The 17,254-nt window shown below is 56.4% G+C and overlaps 2 long non-coding RNA genes across 2 annotated transcripts; both read right to left on the bottom strand.

Annotated features, from left to right (window-relative positions):
• Positions 1-5,864: 5,864 nt before the first annotated feature.
• On the bottom strand, positions 5,865-6,681 carry LOC139825704 (uncharacterized). Its single transcript, XR_011735929.1, has 3 exons — positions 6,545-6,681; positions 6,333-6,433; positions 5,865-5,895 (listed from the first exon to the last, which is right to left on the bottom strand). It is a non-coding gene; the product is annotated as an uncharacterized lncRNA (long non-coding RNA).
• A 397-nt stretch (positions 6,682-7,078) lies between these two features.
• Positions 7,079-8,380, bottom strand: LOC139825703 (uncharacterized). Its single transcript, XR_011735928.1, has 4 exons — positions 8,257-8,380; positions 8,021-8,091; positions 7,487-7,569; positions 7,079-7,160 (listed from the first exon to the last, which is right to left on the bottom strand). It is a non-coding gene; the product is annotated as an uncharacterized lncRNA (long non-coding RNA).
• Positions 8,381-17,254: the final 8,874 nt, after the last annotated feature.

Raw genomic sequence — 17,254 nt, 5'->3', positions numbered from 1 at the left:
CAGAAGAGCCCCTGATTTCTCCAGCTGCTGTCAGCACTGCTGCCTTGCAGGAGTCACCCACCTCCATCCATCCCTTTGCCCGTGCAGTCCACCCTGGCATCGAGTTCGCAGAGTGCATGCCAAGAGCCACCAGGAACAACAGGAGGATGACTTGGAAGAACCTCGTGTCCCTCAAGAAGTGCATCCTCTGCCTGTCCATCACAAACCACTTCCTTTTTGGGACCATCTTGTGCCTGAAAAAGAGGGAGTCCAGGGGCTGTCAGGGAACCAAGTCTCGAGCCAACCCCTTCACAGCTGGATTTGCATTCTTAGGCTGAAAAGCTGGAGGAAAATGATCTCTGTCCACACTGCTCAACACTGCCGGCAGCTCTTCCCCAGAGGAAGAGCCGCAGGAGCACCTTCTGAAAGAGAAGGAAAATAACCCAGAAAGAGCAAATGAAGACACCTGTGAGGAGCCTTGTGGTGTGGACCTTGCTCTCTCTTTGGCTGAGAAACCAGGACTGTTCTCACATAGAATCAAAGAATAGTTTGGGTTGGAAAGCACATTGAGTGCAACCTCCTGCCATGAGCAGGGACATCCTCACCCTGACCGGGTTGCTCAGGGCCCCGTCCAGCCTGGCCTGGGGTGTCTCCAGGGATGAGACAACTACCACCTCTCTGGGTACCTGGGCCAGGCTCTCACCACCCTCAGGGGCAACAATTTCTGCCTCATGTCTGGGCTGGGGAACGCGCCCTGTTCTCCCCTTTGCTTGCACTGGCCCTGGACATCCCCGTCCCCCCGTCCGCAGCAGAAACCTGCACTACGTACACGGCAAAGACGGACACACTCAGCAGACGTGTCCACAGGGAGACCAGGGCTCCTGCCCCACGGCAAGTGAGGCTGAAGACCATCCCTGGGCAAAAAAAAGAGGGAAAAGTCAGGCCTGTCTCTTGAGGTCTTCTCTCCAGGAGTTCACCCCCAAGCACTTCACAGTGAGCAGCAGTGGCTGAGCTTACATGCAATTTTTGTGGCCTCATTGCGCCACGTTGCAAATCCCTGAGTGGCCGAGCCGGGACTTGACTTCCACAGTCGCGTCACCAGCTCCAACCTCGTGCCGGCGCTCCTGCGGGAGGACAAAGGGAGATGCCGCTTGCCCACCAGCCCCACGCTGTGTGAGCAGAGGCCCTGGCCAGAGCTCGGCCTCGGGAAGCCTCGCAGGGGACGTCCCAGCTGCGGGGACAGAGGCAGCCCCTTCCCCAGCTCCGTTCCTCTCTCCAGAAGCCTCTGTCATCTTCCCCACGCTGCTCCCCACCCCACGGGTCGTGTCCGGCCGCGTCTCAGCTCCCGCCCCAACCCGCTGCCCTGGGCAGGAGCAGCCAATTCTTACCCACTCGTGTGGCAGCGGCTCGGCCCCGCTGCCTCCCCTGCCGGCTCTTGGTCGGCCTTGGCCTCCAAGGAGCCTTTGGAGGCCTCTCGGCATCTTCTCTGGGGTGCCTTTCTCCTGGCCATGGCTGGCAAAGGGGGGCTCCCCGCTCAGCGCAGCACTTGGCCTGTCCAGGCACCAACAGCTCGAGCAGCCCAACAGCACGCGCAGCAGGAGCTGCCTGCCCAGGGCCGCAGCCAAATGGCAGCTGGGGCTCCTTCCCCAGGCGGGAAGGCCACGCTGCCTACTCTGACATCACAGTGGCAGCTCTGACATCACACTGGGGTCCCCAGGGCCTGGGGCTCAGTTTGGCCATGATCTCCCTGGGCCGGGCTGGGTCGGGATGGGTTCTGCTGGAAAACCCAACGTGGGGCCTTTGCCAATGCGGACAGAGCCCTCGTGTGGGAAGCAAAGATCCTGCACACCCAGCCCGGCTGGGAAATCAAACTGCACACAGAAACGATCACGGAATGATCCTGAATAATACGACTCCACCACTGCCCTGGGCAGCCTGTTCTGATGCCCGACAGCTAAGACAATGAAATTAAACAGTATTCCCTGAAAATAAAACAAACAGTTTCAGAACAAATATGAGGCCTTGGTACTTATTTAAAAAATGTTCTTTCAGCTCCTTGCGGGACGAAGCTGTCCCCCAGAGGCTCTGAGCCCCCTCACGTCTGACTGGAAGGGCTGCAGCATCCAAGCTCTCCCTTCCATCCCGTGCGACAGCTCCACCTCGCCTGCCCTGCCCACCCCTCCTGCCCAGCACTGCAGGCATGGGACTCATCCCACCAAGTCCCCCCATGCCAAGGATGTCCCAGCTCTGGGAACGGCCCAAGGCTTCCAGCCAAAGGTACTTGCACCCCAGCCCCTGGGAGTCGCCCATGGGGGCCGGAGGAAGCCCAGCCCCCCTGAACCCTTTCCCTGGCCAGGAGGAGCTGGGGAGGCTCTTGGGCTGGGGCAGAACACGGGGAACCCCAACATTCCCTGCTGCCCCAAAGAGTCCTTAGATACCAACGGCCGGAAGGACCGTGGCGCAGCCACCACTGCGGCTCCCAGTGCGCGGCCCCCGGCCCCCCCGGTTCTGCAGCTCTTGCAGCCGTTTGTGGTCCCCCAGAGCTTCTGCGCCCCAGGTAGGGACCCACCCCGACCCCTGCAGCCCGGGACGCTCCTGGGGGCAAGAGCGGAGGTGAGCGCCGGCCATGGCTCCTGCCTCTCTTGCAGGCTCAGCCCCCCTGTGCCCACTGCCCGGGCAGGAGCAGCCCTTCCCCGCAGCCTGGGCACCCCCGGCCCCCCAGGCCCCACCAGCAGGTACGGCACCCCTGGCTGCTCGGACACCCCGGCACCTTCGGCCCCTTCGCCATCCCCAACCCCGGGCACTCCCAGCACCCACCACCCCTGCCCTGGCCTGGCTGATGCGTGCCCAGAAAATCCCATTTCCAGAGAATTTCCCCCGTCCCTGGGGCCATCTCTCCCGTTTCCTCTCCCAGAAGTGAGTCTCCTCACCCTTTGCAGCCCCGTTCCTTGCTCAGCAGCTCACCCCATGGGGATGCCCATGTGCCTGGGCAGAGCCGGGGGCTGTTGGCGATGGGGGTTGGCGCAGGGGGTGCCCATGGAGGGTCCCCCCGGCCCAGCACGGCTCCCACTCCCCCACACAGGGGGAGTGCAGAGAGCACCGTGCGGCTGCTGCTTTGATCCCAGGGTGTTCCACATGCAGTGGAGACCTGGAGACGGGGGCTCTAGAACATGGGGGTGGCCAAGGGGGAGGCGAGGGAGGGGGGACAGAAGCCCTGGGCCTGGGGCCGGGGCTGCTTGGCCTTTCCTCTGGGCGGTTGACTGGGACTGAACCCTTGCTTCTCCCATCAAAAGATTGGTCAGAAAGCCTGTCAATCATCCATGTGCCACTCTCCTTCCAGGTATGATTGGTGGAGCCAGCATGGCCTGCCCTTCACAGTGCCCAGCCTTTCAACCCTTGCCACCTCCCCTGCAGCCTCAAAGTTTATTGGTTGGTGACATATCAATCACGGACCTTCTCCCCACCTCCTCAAATGCCATTGGCTGTCCTGACTCCCACACTGACTTCTGGGGGGTTGTTGCCAGGCAACGAGGTCCACTTAAAAATGAAGCTGTGAGCTCTAAGCAAAGGCCGTGGGTGATGGAAGACATGCCAGGACCCTAAAAGTGAGGGTTTGGGCTCTAAGAAGGAGGCTCTGGGCACTCAAAAGGACGGGCAGATGCTACAGATGGCGCTTTGGGCCCTGAACACAACGGGAAACCGGTGGTTCCCACCCAAGCTGGGTTTGGTGCCCATGACCCCACGAGAATCAGAATAAAACTGGGAAAACTTGTGGGTTGAGATCAAAAGCGTTGAATAATCGAAGTGAAATAATGATAATAAGTACAAATTGTAATGAAAAGGCAAATAGAGAGAGAAATAAAACCCAAGAAAGACAAGTGATGCAGCTGGCAATGAAGTATTGGCAGTTGGAGCGTGCTGGAGCGCCAGGGCAGCTGCTGGCAGTACTCTGCTGAGATTTCCGCTCTAACGTGTTGAATTCCTGTCAATGAGCAGTCTTCTCCTGAAACTCATTGGTACAGAAGCCGGGTGGCACGTGGCTGCCGTCTGGTGGCACGGCCCGGGATACTGACTGTGTGAGCGGGTGGCTGCCGTGCAGACGGGGGCTCTAGAACATGGGGGTGGCCGAGGGGGAGGCGAAAGAGGGGGGACAGAGGCCCTGGGCCTGGGGCCGGGGCTGCTTGGCCTTTCCTCTGGGCGGCTGCCTGGGACTGAACCCTTGCTCCTCCCATCAAAAGATTGGTCAGAAAGCCTGTCAATCATCCATGTGCCACTCTCCTTCCAGGTATGATTGGTGGAGCCAGCATGGCCCGCCCTTCACAGTGCCCAGCCTTTCAACCCTTGCCACCTCCCCTGCAGCCTCAAAGTTTATTGGTTGGTTATATATCAATCACGGACCTTCTCCCCACCCCCTCAAATGCCATTGGCTGTCCTCGGTGCAAAAAGGAATAAAAGGGTGACAGCGGCAACTTTCCTGAGACACTTTTACTGTGTCCCATAGAGCCCAGTGCAGCCGGCTCCAAGACAGACCTGGCCAAGGCTGAGCCAATCAGCGGTGGCACCTCTGTGATGGTGTGTTTAAGAAAAGGGGGAAAACAACAAAAGGAACAACAGACTGCAGCAGTCAGGAGAGGGCCAGAAGCTGCTTGAACCTGTAGGACGCTCCAATATCATCCTCAAGACTCATCACTGTTGTCTTTTTTCCCCAGCACTACTGTCCATGTTTGCCAGGAGAACGCAAGCACCTGAGTCTCTAATTGAGCAGCTCTGGAGATGCTCTGTGCTTCGGCACATTTGCACTGAGAACTCTACATGCTAACTTAATATGCTCAGCAGCTGTAGAAAGCTTCTGCCCTTCTAGCTCACAAGGCTGCTTGCATCGATGAAGTCTGAAATTTAAAAAACTTAAATAAGTAAACAACCAAACAAAACCCAACTCAGGCTCCTCCATTCTTTCCTGAGTCGTCAAACTCTCTAGGGAAACCAGATGCGCCACTTAAAACCAGGTTTGGCTATGATGGCAATTTTATTGTGGTCAGCATCCTCTTGAGAATGTTTGTCTGTGGCTTCTGACGGTCTCTTGCCAGTTTCGATGGTAATTTCAGTCACGAGTACTGAACGCTTCTGTCCATAAGCCGTGCACTGGAACACCTGGCAGAGAGGCTGGCAACATTGCCAGGCGAGGCTGCAAACGCAGCCTCCTTTGCAGTCCTCCTCTCCAGTGCTCTCTTTGGATTTCGTGATCTTCTTCCCTTTCTGGCATTTCCCTTTCAAGGCTGGATCACCAGAGGGCTCATTTCTGTCCTTCGCCGCTTTCTCTCGGGCGCACTTTCACCCTCCTCTGCACAGGAGAGTTTTCTCTTTCTGCACGGTGGTTTTTCGATTGCAGCCTCTGGGCGAACGGGCACTGGGGGGAGCACACGTTGTTTTTCAAGGGAGTCTTTCCCAGGCTGCTGCTCCCGTCGCGACCCAGGGTGCCCGTCTGCTCGGCGGCCGCTCGAGCCGTACAGCCTTTCCCAAGTGGATCTTCTGCCATACGCAGAGCTGTTTCTGTCCCTGTGGGAAGAGCGGCGCAGGATCCCACGGCCACGCCGCAGCTGACGGGGAGCGCGCTTCTGCGTTTGCACAGGGCCGGCGCACCTGCGCTTGGCAGGCGGACAGTCTGGGTCCAGCTTCTCCCCCTCCTCAGTGGCAGAGTGCCTTCTCTTCCTGCCGCAGCGCTGAGGGCGAGGCGCTGCCCAGTCCCGTGGGCTTCCGTTCCTGTGGGTCCTCTGCGTATTTGCTTCATCTTCCGGCTTTCTCGGTGCCACGAAGCCTTCAGAAAATGGACTCTTCGACTCTTGAACCGGCTTTGCCAACCCAGTGCTCTGAGTCTCTTGGTGTTCAGCGCCCGCTGCAGGGGTCAAATCGTGATGCCTGGAGAAACAACAGGGATCTTAGTCTAGGGTTGTTCTGGCAGCCTCCACGTGGCTTCAGTCTCATCCTGGCATCTTCTGGCAGCACTTGATATGACACGCAGAAGACTGAACTCGGACTGGAAGCTGGAAATTAGATGGTGCTCTGCCAGTCAGAGCAGGAATTCATCTTTTCACCCGCTCGGACCCCCGTTTCACCTCTTTTCACAGCCAGCCAGGCCCAGAGAGCAGACAGATAGCAATTTACGCAAGCACAACAGATTAGTGCCAAACAAGGAAGAAGAAGAAAGGACGGGGCCAACTGCAGAGCAGACAGAACTCAGCTCAGTCTTTCTCTCTTAGGACAGAAAGCAAAACCCGCCGGAGAAGAACAGCAACGACAAGATCAGTAGCAGGAGAGGGAGTGTATTCTGAACACCCTTTCACGCTTGTTCTTACCTGACATAGAAGAGTAAATATGCGCGCTGGCCGAGAACCGTCTGGATGTCACACGGAACCACAGACGCATCGTCCATCTTGTACCACCGTCCATCGCTGGCCTGCAAAGCAAAGCAATTCTGTCTTCAGATGAACGGCAGGCTTTTTAAAACAAAAACACAGGCAGTACATCACTGAAGGACACGATAGACCAATGCAAACCACACTTTTACCTTTACAAAGCAGTAATAGTGTCCTTGCTGACAGCTGCGGCCTTCATGGACCAGGACGGCATACAAGGAGTAGAGGAGTGGTCCTCTAGCCACTTCAGATGTGTATTTGCCAAGGTCCAAATATTCTGGGTACCGCACGACCTAAGGAGAGACCAAGAGGATTCCCAAATTATCCTGAGAGTCTTTGGGAAGCAGCCTGAGAAAATCCTGTCAAAGGATCTTCTCATTTCATCAGAAACAGGTCTTGCCGTGTTGTCACCAAAGTGGCAGAAAACTGTTCTCGGCCAAACCAGCTCTTTATGAGCGCCCAGGTGCTCATCTTCACCCTGGAACTTTCCTCTGGCCACAAGGGAAGAGCAGGGCAGAGCTGTTGCAATTCTTTTTCTCAGACAGCTGCACTCCATAGCCATCGTGTGCAGACACAAACAACTTCCAAAACAAGCATTCTCCTTTGGGAAAGGACTCTTTCCAAGCAGACAACGTGGCCGTGCGTTGTTTACATACCTTGCTAATCTTTCTGGCAGAGAGAGGATCGAATCTCTTCAAGCACACGGTCAGGACATTGGAGGACTGATGGATCGTAAGCCTCTTGGATGCACTGACCCGCTGTTCACACCTTGAAAACACAGACCCAACGGTTGCAACCTGTCTTGCCCACACTCCACCCCCCATCCACGTAGGGTTGAGTTAAGGCTTGTTTTGCCCAGTTCAGGCAGAAGGGAAGAAAAATGTACCCATCTTAGAAACAAATGCATTTTATTCCAAGTTGTGGATGATTCAGGAGGTTTAGTTGTACGGCGAAGAAAACCAAACAAACAGAAAAAACCCCAAGCTGTGTCACGACTGGGTTTCTCAGTGATGTCCAAACCTAACGACTGCTTCCAGACGTGCAAAACCGTAACCCGGTATCTACTATGAAGGTGTCATTAGTAAAGATCTTACTTGCTACATTTATAGCTGTTTTCGCCATCCAGATGCTCGGGTCTGACAAAGTCCTCCAGAGCTCCGGTGACAGATGAGGCTGCCTGGATGAGAAAGAAAGGAGAGCACTGAGCTCCTGGAAACTCAAAATCCCAAGAAATAGCTCCCCATGTGGTGCCAGCGTCAACCCAATAAACAGCTACTCCTGGGCAGCACCAGAGTGTCCTGTGCTCTGCCTGGTCAAAACCAGCAAAAGCCACAAAAGCCACCCGTCCAGCAATCACGTGCGTACTGAGGAGTCCAAAGCAGGGCGGTAGGACAGCGTCGTCATGGCTGTCGACAGCATCCTTGCTCTTTGCCCAGCTGGCACCCAGTGCAGGGAGACCATTTACAGGGCTTCTACGGAAGGAGCACACAAGTCCAGTTCCCTTCCCATCCACCACCATCTTGCGTGGTAACAACCCGCAGTTTGAAGGCAACGGAGTTTTCTGGAGATAAACGAGGCCCCTGCAGGGACCTTGAAACATTTTGCACCACCATTTCCAAACATCTTACCTTGATATCCAAAGGAATATCAAGGAATGCCTCATAGGTGTCTGAAACAGCTTTGCAGCTCCAGCATGTTACTGGAAGGCAAGGAGAAAAGGTTCTCAGGTTGGGACGGACACTGACTCTGCCCATGTAATTGACCAGTGCAGCCTGGACATGCTGCTGCCTGCAAAAAGCAGTTTAACACAAAGAGAGGAGGAGCCACAGACCGTTCTAAGGACAGGGATGTTTTTTAAAATTACCTCTGGATCTTAGAAGTCCTCCAAAGACCTGGTCAATGACTGTGCTGCCTTGAGATGTGTCCCAGCTGGAAAGCAACGGTAATCGCGGCTCAGAAGGTGGAAGGCAGAGAGCTCGCTCTTGCAAGAGTTTTCCTTGTTAGGAGAGCCCCGGAGAGCGGGTTTCACTGGCGATTTAAAGGAAGGAGTCGAGAGGGCGAGAGAACATTTCCATGGTCATGTGCTCAAGCTTACTCGTTGCTGCTGCTCAAACAAGCTGTCTGCATGGCGCCCACGGCACAGCCGAAGAATTCGTGCGCGTCTTCCTGGGCGCCAAACCGGAAATCTCCTATTTCTGAGGAGGAAGAAGAAGGTTTTCACATTAATCTCACCAAAAAAGGAAAGAAAACTGACCCTTCTAAAAGCTCTCCTCCTTAACTGGAACCCGGAAAAAACAGTTACACACGGGGTTCTTCAGCAATGAAAAATACCTCCACATGAAACCGTCTGAAATGACTCACGTGGCAGCTCGCTGACAACATCCACAGGTGCCACGGCACTGCCCGAGCAAGACAGGACCTCCTCCACGTGCACTTCCATCGTACACATCATGCAGAAGCCTTCGTTTGCACCTAAGAGGGGAGGGAAAGAAGGAAGCAGTCCAAGTGAAATACACACGGCTGGGAAAATCTTCAAGGAAGAAAAACACCAAACCACCCCAAAGGTTACAGGTACGACATCCGCTCTCCCTTCTCCATCCTCTACATCTCGTCCTCAGAGCTGTTTTCCCAGAGTCGCTCTGGTTTCTTCATCATTTAGAGCTGCCCCAGAGGTGTAAAAGAACGCGTAGCAAGGACTCACAGGACTGGCTGTGCTGGCGAGACAGCAAGTAGTTGGCCAGCGGTGGGGTGTACGTCAAACACTGCAGGACGGAATTGAGGAAGCAGGTATTGTTCAGGTTGTAGAGGCCTCCTCCAACCCTGCGTGTTTGCTGCCAGGCCGCGCAAATCTTCTGCGGAGGGTACAGGTCCCTTTCTGGCAGAGCCATTCTGACACCGGTGCCTGCAAGGAAATCAGATTTTAAAGGAGATCTCCTTGTTTGGATAAGGAAAGCCCTCGAGTGGTGAGCCTAGACTTGGCCCTCTTTGGGTGTGCTACAGAAAAGATAACTAGGAAACAGGAATTACGCTGACAGCCTGCATCTACCCAAACCCCAACGGGAGAGCCCAGTGGACACCGAGGAAGGTACAGGCCAAGCCACACTTCTACCCTCTCTCTCTCTACGCCATCCCCTGTCTCAAGGGAAACGAAGCATTACCTTTTCCACAAACTGGAGTTGTCAGGAAGGGGGGAGGGAGAAAAAAAAGGACGTAATTTTGCAGAAGAAAAGAAGAATATAGAAGGAATCGCAGACAGCGAGGAGCTGAGTGGCTCCGCCGTCGAGCTCAGCCCGCGCTCACGCTCGCCAGCACAGCCGCCAGCTCAGTGCGAGAGCACAGCAGGAGCTGCCGGGGGACGCCCCTTATGAGCACCCGGCCCTGGGACCCCCTTTGTGACACGGGGCCGTGCGGGGCCGCGCAACAATGGGGCTGGCACCGCCCGGCACCTCCCGCAGCTGCGGCTGCGGGGCCTCCCCAGGCACCAGCCGCGGGGCAGGGGCTCCTCCCCGGCAGAGCGCGCACCTCTGCCCACACCAGGGGCTCAGAAAGAGGCCAGAAGGCGCTCCAGCCTTTTGGACACCGCACGATCCACTTCAAGACTCATCACTCTTGTCCTTTTTCCGCCAACACTACTGCGCGAGGCTGGCAGGAAAGTCAACTTCTTCACTGAAACAAGGGAGGAGAAGGAGTGTGTTTGCACTGCTGGGAGCTCCCAGAGAGGAGCATCGAGCTCTGGCAAATCTGCCAAGTTCTGAGTCCCCCACGCAGGGCGAGGTGCGCATTGGAAGGCTGAGCAGCAGCTTCTACTGTCGCCCTCTTCTCCTTTCAGGAGTTTTCCATAAGCGCTGAGTGCTAATGTAACGTCGAGCAGCTCCTGGTACTCGGTCGGTTGCTGCTGCATCTGGTCCCTCATGTCTGTCATCTCCCTCTCCTTTGCATCCAGCATCTTCCTGAACTTCTCCCGCTCGCCAGCCATCATTTCCTCCAGCTCGCCAATGCGATCTTCTGTGGCGCTGGCCTGTGAAAAACAGAGTTGGCATGTATGTGGGTACAATAAAAACATTCAAAAATCCATCTCCCTCCCAAACAAACGTCAAGATTTCTCTCCGCAAAATTCAGGGAACACAAAGGGACGGAAATGTCAATCCATGCAAACACCACAGTGATCTGGATTAGCTATGAGAGCAAATGTAGTGCCTTTACCTGTTTCTGAAGGCCAGAGAGCTGGTAGCTGAGAGCTTCTGTTCTCATTCGAGCCTCTTTCAGCTCCTCTCGCGCCGCACCGGCCGCTTTGTCGTTTTGGTCAGAGGACAGTTTGGCGTTTTCCAGCTGGAAGGCAAGTTTGATACACGTCACTTGCACCGAGTCGGATATTCTGCAAATATCCTTTCAGTCAAAAAATAGAAGCTATTTAATCTCTAATGATTTAAAATGGAAATCTGGGAAGTTTATTACAAGAATTGCCTAATGTTAAGGAAATGTCCCAAGGACAAGGAAAATCTATGTCAGTCCTATTCCTATAGGATTTGCTTATATGGTCACTACCTAGATCACATCTAACAGGGGACTGGTGCTGCCCGGAGATGCCCCCACGGTGGCTGAAGTGCCCGGGATGTTCAGCACTGCCCACTGCCCATCAACAGTCATTGGCAGCTCCAGAGGTGATGGGGCCACCGCACTCCCCTCTGTACCGCTGTCACCCAGGTCCCCAGGCACGGGGCTGCTGTCTGGACCATCCTGGCTGGACTCCACTGCTGTCAGGGAGCAGCCGAGTAGCTGCAGGGCCTCTTGGAGCAGCTCATCCTCCGGTACGGCCAGTTCAGCTGCCAGGTCTGCAGAGGCTGGTTCGGCAGCAGAGGCGCTGGATGGAGCGTCGCTGCCCAGGGGTCTCGCCAGGGGGGTGTCCACCGCGTTCCCCTCTGCACTGCTGTCACCCGTGTTCCCAGGCGTGGGGCTGCTTCTGGGACCATCCTCAGTGACCCGCACTGTAGCTGGTGTGACACCAAATAGCCGATGGGCCTCTAGCAGGAGCATCTCCTCAGATACGTCAAGGCCATCGGTGGGGTTCTCAGGGGCTTCATTGAGCAGGGCAGCAGAGGGGCTGCTCCGGTGGATGTTCCTGCCCCCAGGTGCCCCCGCGGCGGTGGCCGTGCTGGGAACGCAGATTGGTGCCCATTGCCCCTGGATGTGCGGGTAGCCGGGGATGGACGTTGGCAGCACCAGAGGAACTGGGGCCACTACTGTGCCCTGGTGGCCGTAGGGGATGGTCCACTGGATGTGGAACACCCGGGGATCAAACCAGCAGCCACACGGTGCTCTCTGCAGCCCTGTGTGGGAGCGAGGGAGCCATGCTGGGCCGGGGGAGGCTTTCATGGGCACCCCCGAGCTGGTGCCCATCACCAGCAGCCCCTGGTTCTGCCCAGTGCCGTATGCGCCGGGGCACAGGGGTGGTGGGTGCTGGGAGTGCTGTCAACTGCGATGCTGGGCAGGAGGGTCTGGGCTGGGCAGGAGGGCTGGGCACGGCAGGCGAGGTCGAGCTGTCGCACGGGATGGAAGGGAGAGCTTGGATGCTGTAGCACCGGGGGGGCTGGGGCCACCGGTGTGCCCTGGTGGCCTTAGGGGATGGTCCACTGGATGTGGAACACCCTGTGGTCAAACCACCCAATTAAAACCAAAAGCCCTCTGTGCCTTTTTACGTTGAGTTCTTCGAGTAAAGTAGGTAGGAATTCCTGCAAAGAAGCTCTAACAGTCACATGCAAACTTGAGTGGAGAAGCCTGATGTAAAGAAAAGTGATGTAAACCTCAGAGAGCGGCTACCACGGTGGTATCGCCAGCTCGGGTTAAACCACAACAGAAGTGCATGCTCACATCTCATCTGCACAATGCAAACACGGACTTCTGACCTACTCATTCAGTGTCCCTCCATGGAAGGACAAGGGACCTCTCGGAGCTGGGGTGAGAGGCTGGTGTTAAAAATGGTGTCTGTGAGGGACTGGTCCATGACGATGCCCTGAGGCAGATTTCCCAGGGCGTCCAGCACACTCGTGCACAGCCCAGACCCTGCTCTGCTGGTCCTGCAGGTCTCTTGCAGAAGGCCTGGCTGTGAGAGGACACTGCTGTGTGCCCCAGCCTGCACACCCGCACTGCTTAACTGTACCCTGCTGTTTGCAACTCTGGGCCATTTAAGTGGGCATTTTCTTAAGAAAAAATTTGAAAAAAGACCTAAGCCTCCAAGCACTGCCCTGAGGAGACCAACCTTCTTTACAGAAAGGCTGTTGTGAGGCCTGCTCTGTCACAGCAGTGCCCACTGCCCGTCCCTGCCTGCACTCACAGCACTGACACGCAGCAGGACGGGGACCAAGCTGCCAGAGCACTCAGGCCTTGCACCAACACAGGGGATGAGAAGGAGAGTGTGGAGTGGAATGAGAACAGCTCTGGAAGAACAAGAACTGGTGCTCCCTGAAAGTTCTGCCGTGCTGGACTCCATTCCCTCCAGCCATGCACACAGGAACTGTCCCTGCATCTCCCAACAGGCCTTGGTGAAAGGTTCTCAGGACAAAATACCTGCTGCAAGACCTTGTCATTTGTTTCAACACACATAGAGCCCAGCTCCTCATTTACACAGCCACTCAGTCAGGAAGTCACTGCATCCTTGAGCTCCCGGTTCCTCATGCTGTAGATGAGGGGGTTCAATGCTGGAGGCCCCAATGAGTAGAGAACTGTCATCCCCAGGTGCAGGGATGGGACGGAGAACGAGGGGGGCTTCAGATTGGCAAACATGGCAGTGATCAAAACCAGGGAGGCCACGGCCAAGTGAGGGAGGCACGTGGAAAAGGCTTTGTGCCGTCCCTGCTCAGAGGGGATCCTCAGCATGGCCCTCAAGATCTGCACATAGGACACCACACAAAACAGCCAAAGAACAAAAAGGCACTAATCACAAGATGATGAGGCCATTGCCCAGGAGGGCAGCCAGATAGATGCCCAGGAAGAGCCAGAAGTGCAAGAGCTGCAGCTCCCACGTGTCTGTGCACACCAGGAGGAGGAACTGAGTGATGGAGCTGCTGTTGAACATTTATATGGGCGTTTACACTCTAAGGCTTGATCGCCCATCCACAAGTACATACCTAAGTGGTTTAGATAAGCGTGGTCTTGCACAAGTCCCCCTTTGTGTCCCCCGGAGCCATGGACACAGGGTTTGTCTTCCAGAGAGCGGCAGAGGCTGGATCCCCTTCTCAGGACAGACCCCTTGCCAGAAAGACACAGGCACGGGGGTAACTCTGGGTAACTCATTCAGATGAAAAACATCTGAACGACAACGCAGTCATTGGTCCCAGCCAGCGCGGGTTCGTGAGGAGATGTGGGGTTTATGGTCAACAGCAAGTTGAACAAGAGCCACCATTGTCCCTGGCAGCCAGGACATTCTCTGATTCTGTTATTCCACCAGGGCGCAGGATCGGGCCCAGGGCAGGCAGCACTTCACTCGAGGCTCCCGGTGACGCAGCTCCTGGGAGAGCTCAAGAAACGGCAGCAGTTGCCCATAAGTGCTATTTTCGGTCTCTCCCCAACATTCAGGGGGTGAGGAATCGGGTTTGCAAATCTTCTACACCGATCTGAACCAACACATCATTTTTTATTTTTTGCCTTTGCTTCTGCTCTGATTTCAGCTCAGGCTTTCTGGTTTTGCCGTCTTCCCGTGAACCTGCAGTCGATAAATGCAGGTATACTTCGGGTTTCCCCAGTTGCTCTTGATAAGAAATTTGACATATGAAAAGGCTCTGGGAAGTGCCTGTGAAGAAAAGAGGGAAAACGAAAGGGAGGCGTTAAGAGCCAGAGTGCAGTCAATGGATCTGCCCCTGCCAGCCCGGCTCCTGCGCAGGAACCAGCTCCCAAAAGTGCTGCGGGCCCCTGTGCCCAGCGAGAAAGCGTTCACGCTCTTCCTGCTGCGGACTTGCGGGCAAACCTGCTTTGCTCCCTGGCACCTTTCCCCCGCGTGCGGACCGTACCTTCAGAGGGAACGTCTGGATGGGCTCTTTCGCCACGTTGTACATGAACGTCCCCAGCAGCGTTTCCTCTTCTCTGTCCGCATCCAGTCCCTCAGGGGCAAAGCACAAGGAGAGCAGCTCAGACTCATCCCAGCACCGCGGGGACGTACGCGCTGGATCAGCCCCGTCCTGTTCCCAGCCTCTCCTGGGACCCCAGCGCCCGTCTGGTACTGGTTGGGCTGGAGCTCAGTCTCCGCCTGCAGTTTTGGTGAAGAACCCTGAGTTGCCCTGACCAGACTAAGTCTGGAGAGGGAGGAAACCTCTCGAGCCCTTGAGGTATCACACCAGGGCACGGCCGGGCTCAGGAGAGAGCGGGACACAAACCTCCGAGGATGCACAAAGTCGCTGTCATGGCTTTGCCCCAGGGCAGAAGCGCCCAGCAGACACTTACAAAGACGGTGACGTCTCTGGGGGCGCTGATGACGGTCCCAGAGGGAGAGGCTTCCTTGGAGATGTGCTGCACGGTGACGGCGCTCAGGTGGACTCGAGCTGGCAACCGGATGACCACCTGGCCCTGACGGCCTTGGAAAGGCCAGCAGTTCCCTGGGGAAACATCCGGCTGCAAGCAGAACCGCAGAGAAATGAAGCGTGAGAGAGCGCTGGGGCCAACACAACTGCTCCTGGAGCTTGCAGCGCAGGCACCGGCCTGTCTGTGGGGTCTACTGCAGCTGGGAAATGCCCCTGAGCTCAGCCCCCAACTTCCCAGGCAGGAAGGAAGGAAACCAGCACTGAGGATTTCTGCTGCCATACCTGCAGAACAGCCTCAGGAGAGTTGGCAGCACGAAACAGCTGTATAACGCTGCAGAGCCAATTCCCTTGGCAGCCGTAGGTCTGGGAAGTTCTCCGCATGTCGATTGTGGCACCTGGAAGGAAGCGGGGGCAGATGACTGCAGGCGGAGGACTCGGTGCTCAGACGCGACCCGTGAGGCCGCTGCCAGCCCCTCGTTTTCCAGTCCTGTCCTCATCACCAGTTTGGAGAGCAGCGCCGGGAGCACGGCTGGGCTGCTTGTGTCCGTACCAGCGCTCTGCAGGGCCCAGTCAGACATCTCCACGGAGACTGGCGAAGCCGCCTCAGACGCTGCCTGGTTGAGGAACAGCACGGTCAGCAGTCCAAGCCCACCAACAACCCCAAGGAGGCTTTCTCGGGGGTTCTGCCCAGCCAAACCTCCTTCCCCAAATGCACGCTCACCTTCCTCGCACTGATGACCTGCACCCTCAGCTGAGCCACCTCCTGCAGCAGACGCCGCATCTTTAGAGTTTGTGCCGCCAGCAAAGCCTGGTAATCGCTGAAGGACCAGGAAAGCAGATCTCGTCAGAGAGATGTCCATCCCCTCTGGGGAGCGTTGGAGCTCAGCACGGAGCACAGACACGTGTGCTCGCCCGGCTTTGCCAGCGCTTCCCTCCTCACCAGGCCGAGCAATGCAAAGGCCAGAGGGAAGGACGGGAGCCCTGGCTTTTGGAGAATGGGTGCAGGTAGCACGAGGTGTGGGCTGAGGCTTCTGCACAAACCCAGTTCCAGCTCAGAAAACATCTCTTACCTCCGGATCTTCCGCTCGATCGCAGACCCACATATCTGCTCCTGAAAGGGAACAGTTCCCCATTAGAGTCTCCACCACCAGAGCTGCCGGGGCTCCCCGGGGGAGTCTTCCCCAGGAGACACAGCACAAGCTGCTCTTTCTTCGGGTTGCCCTGCACGGAAGCAGAAGAGCCCCTGATTTCTCCAGCTGCTGTCAGCACTGCTGCCTTGCAGGAGTCACCCACCTCCATCCATCCCTTTGCCCGTGCAGTCCACCCTGGCATCGAGGTCGCAGAGTGCATGCCAAGAGCCACCATGAACAACAGGAGGATGACTCGGAAGAACCTCGTGTCCCTCAAGAAGTGCATCCTCTGCCTGTTCATCACAAACCACTTCCTTTTTGGGACCATCTTGTGCCTGAAAAAGAGGGAGTCCAGGGGCTGTCAGGGAACCAAGTCTCGAGCCAACCCCTTCACAGCTGGATTTGCATTCTTAGGCTGAAAAGCTGGAGGAAAATGATCTCTGTCCACACTGCTCAACACTGCCGGCAGCTCTTCCCCAGAGGAAGAGCCGCAGGAGCACCTTCTGAAAGAGAAGGAAAATAACCCAGAAAGAGCAAATGAAGACACCTGTGAGGAGCCTTGTGGTGTGGACCTTGCTCTCTCTTTGGCTGAGAAACCAGGACTGTTCTCACATAGAATCAAAGAATAGTTTGGGTTGGAAAGCACATTGAGTGCAACCTCCTGCCATGAGCAGGGACATCCTCACCCTGACCGGGTTGCTCAGGGCCCCGTCCAGCCTGGCCTGGGGTGTCTCCAGGGATGAGACAACTACCACCTCTCTGGGTACCTGGGCCAGGCTCTCACCACCCTCAGGGGCAACAATTTCTGCCTCATGTCTGGGCTGGGGAACGCGCCCTGTTCTCCCCTTTGCTTGCACTGGCCCTGGACATCCCCGTCCCCCCGTCCGCAGCAGAAACCTGCACTACGTACACGGCAAAGATGGACACACTCAGCAGACGTGTCCACAGGGAGACCAGGGCTCCTGCCCCACGGCAAGTGAGGCTGAAGACCATCCCTGGGCAAAAAAAAGAGGGAAAAGTCAGGCCTGTCTCTTGAGGTCTCCTCTCCAGGAGTTCACCCCCAAGCACTTCACAGCGAGCAGCAGTGGCTGAGCTTACATGCAATTTTTGTGGCCTCATTGCGCCACGTTGCAAATCCCTGAGTGGCCGAGCCGGGACTTGACTTCCACAATCGCGTCACCAGCTCCAACCTCGTGCCGGCGCTCCTGCGGGAGGACAAAGG

The sequence above is a fragment of the Patagioenas fasciata genome, chromosome 27, assembly GCF_037038585.1.
Source record: "Patagioenas fasciata isolate bPatFas1 chromosome 27, bPatFas1.hap1, whole genome shotgun sequence".
Classification (NCBI taxonomy): Eukaryota; Metazoa; Chordata; class Aves; order Columbiformes; family Columbidae; genus Patagioenas; species Patagioenas fasciata.
Note: the sequence above shows the minus strand (reverse complement) of the source record. Positions and strands in the feature narration are given on the sequence as shown.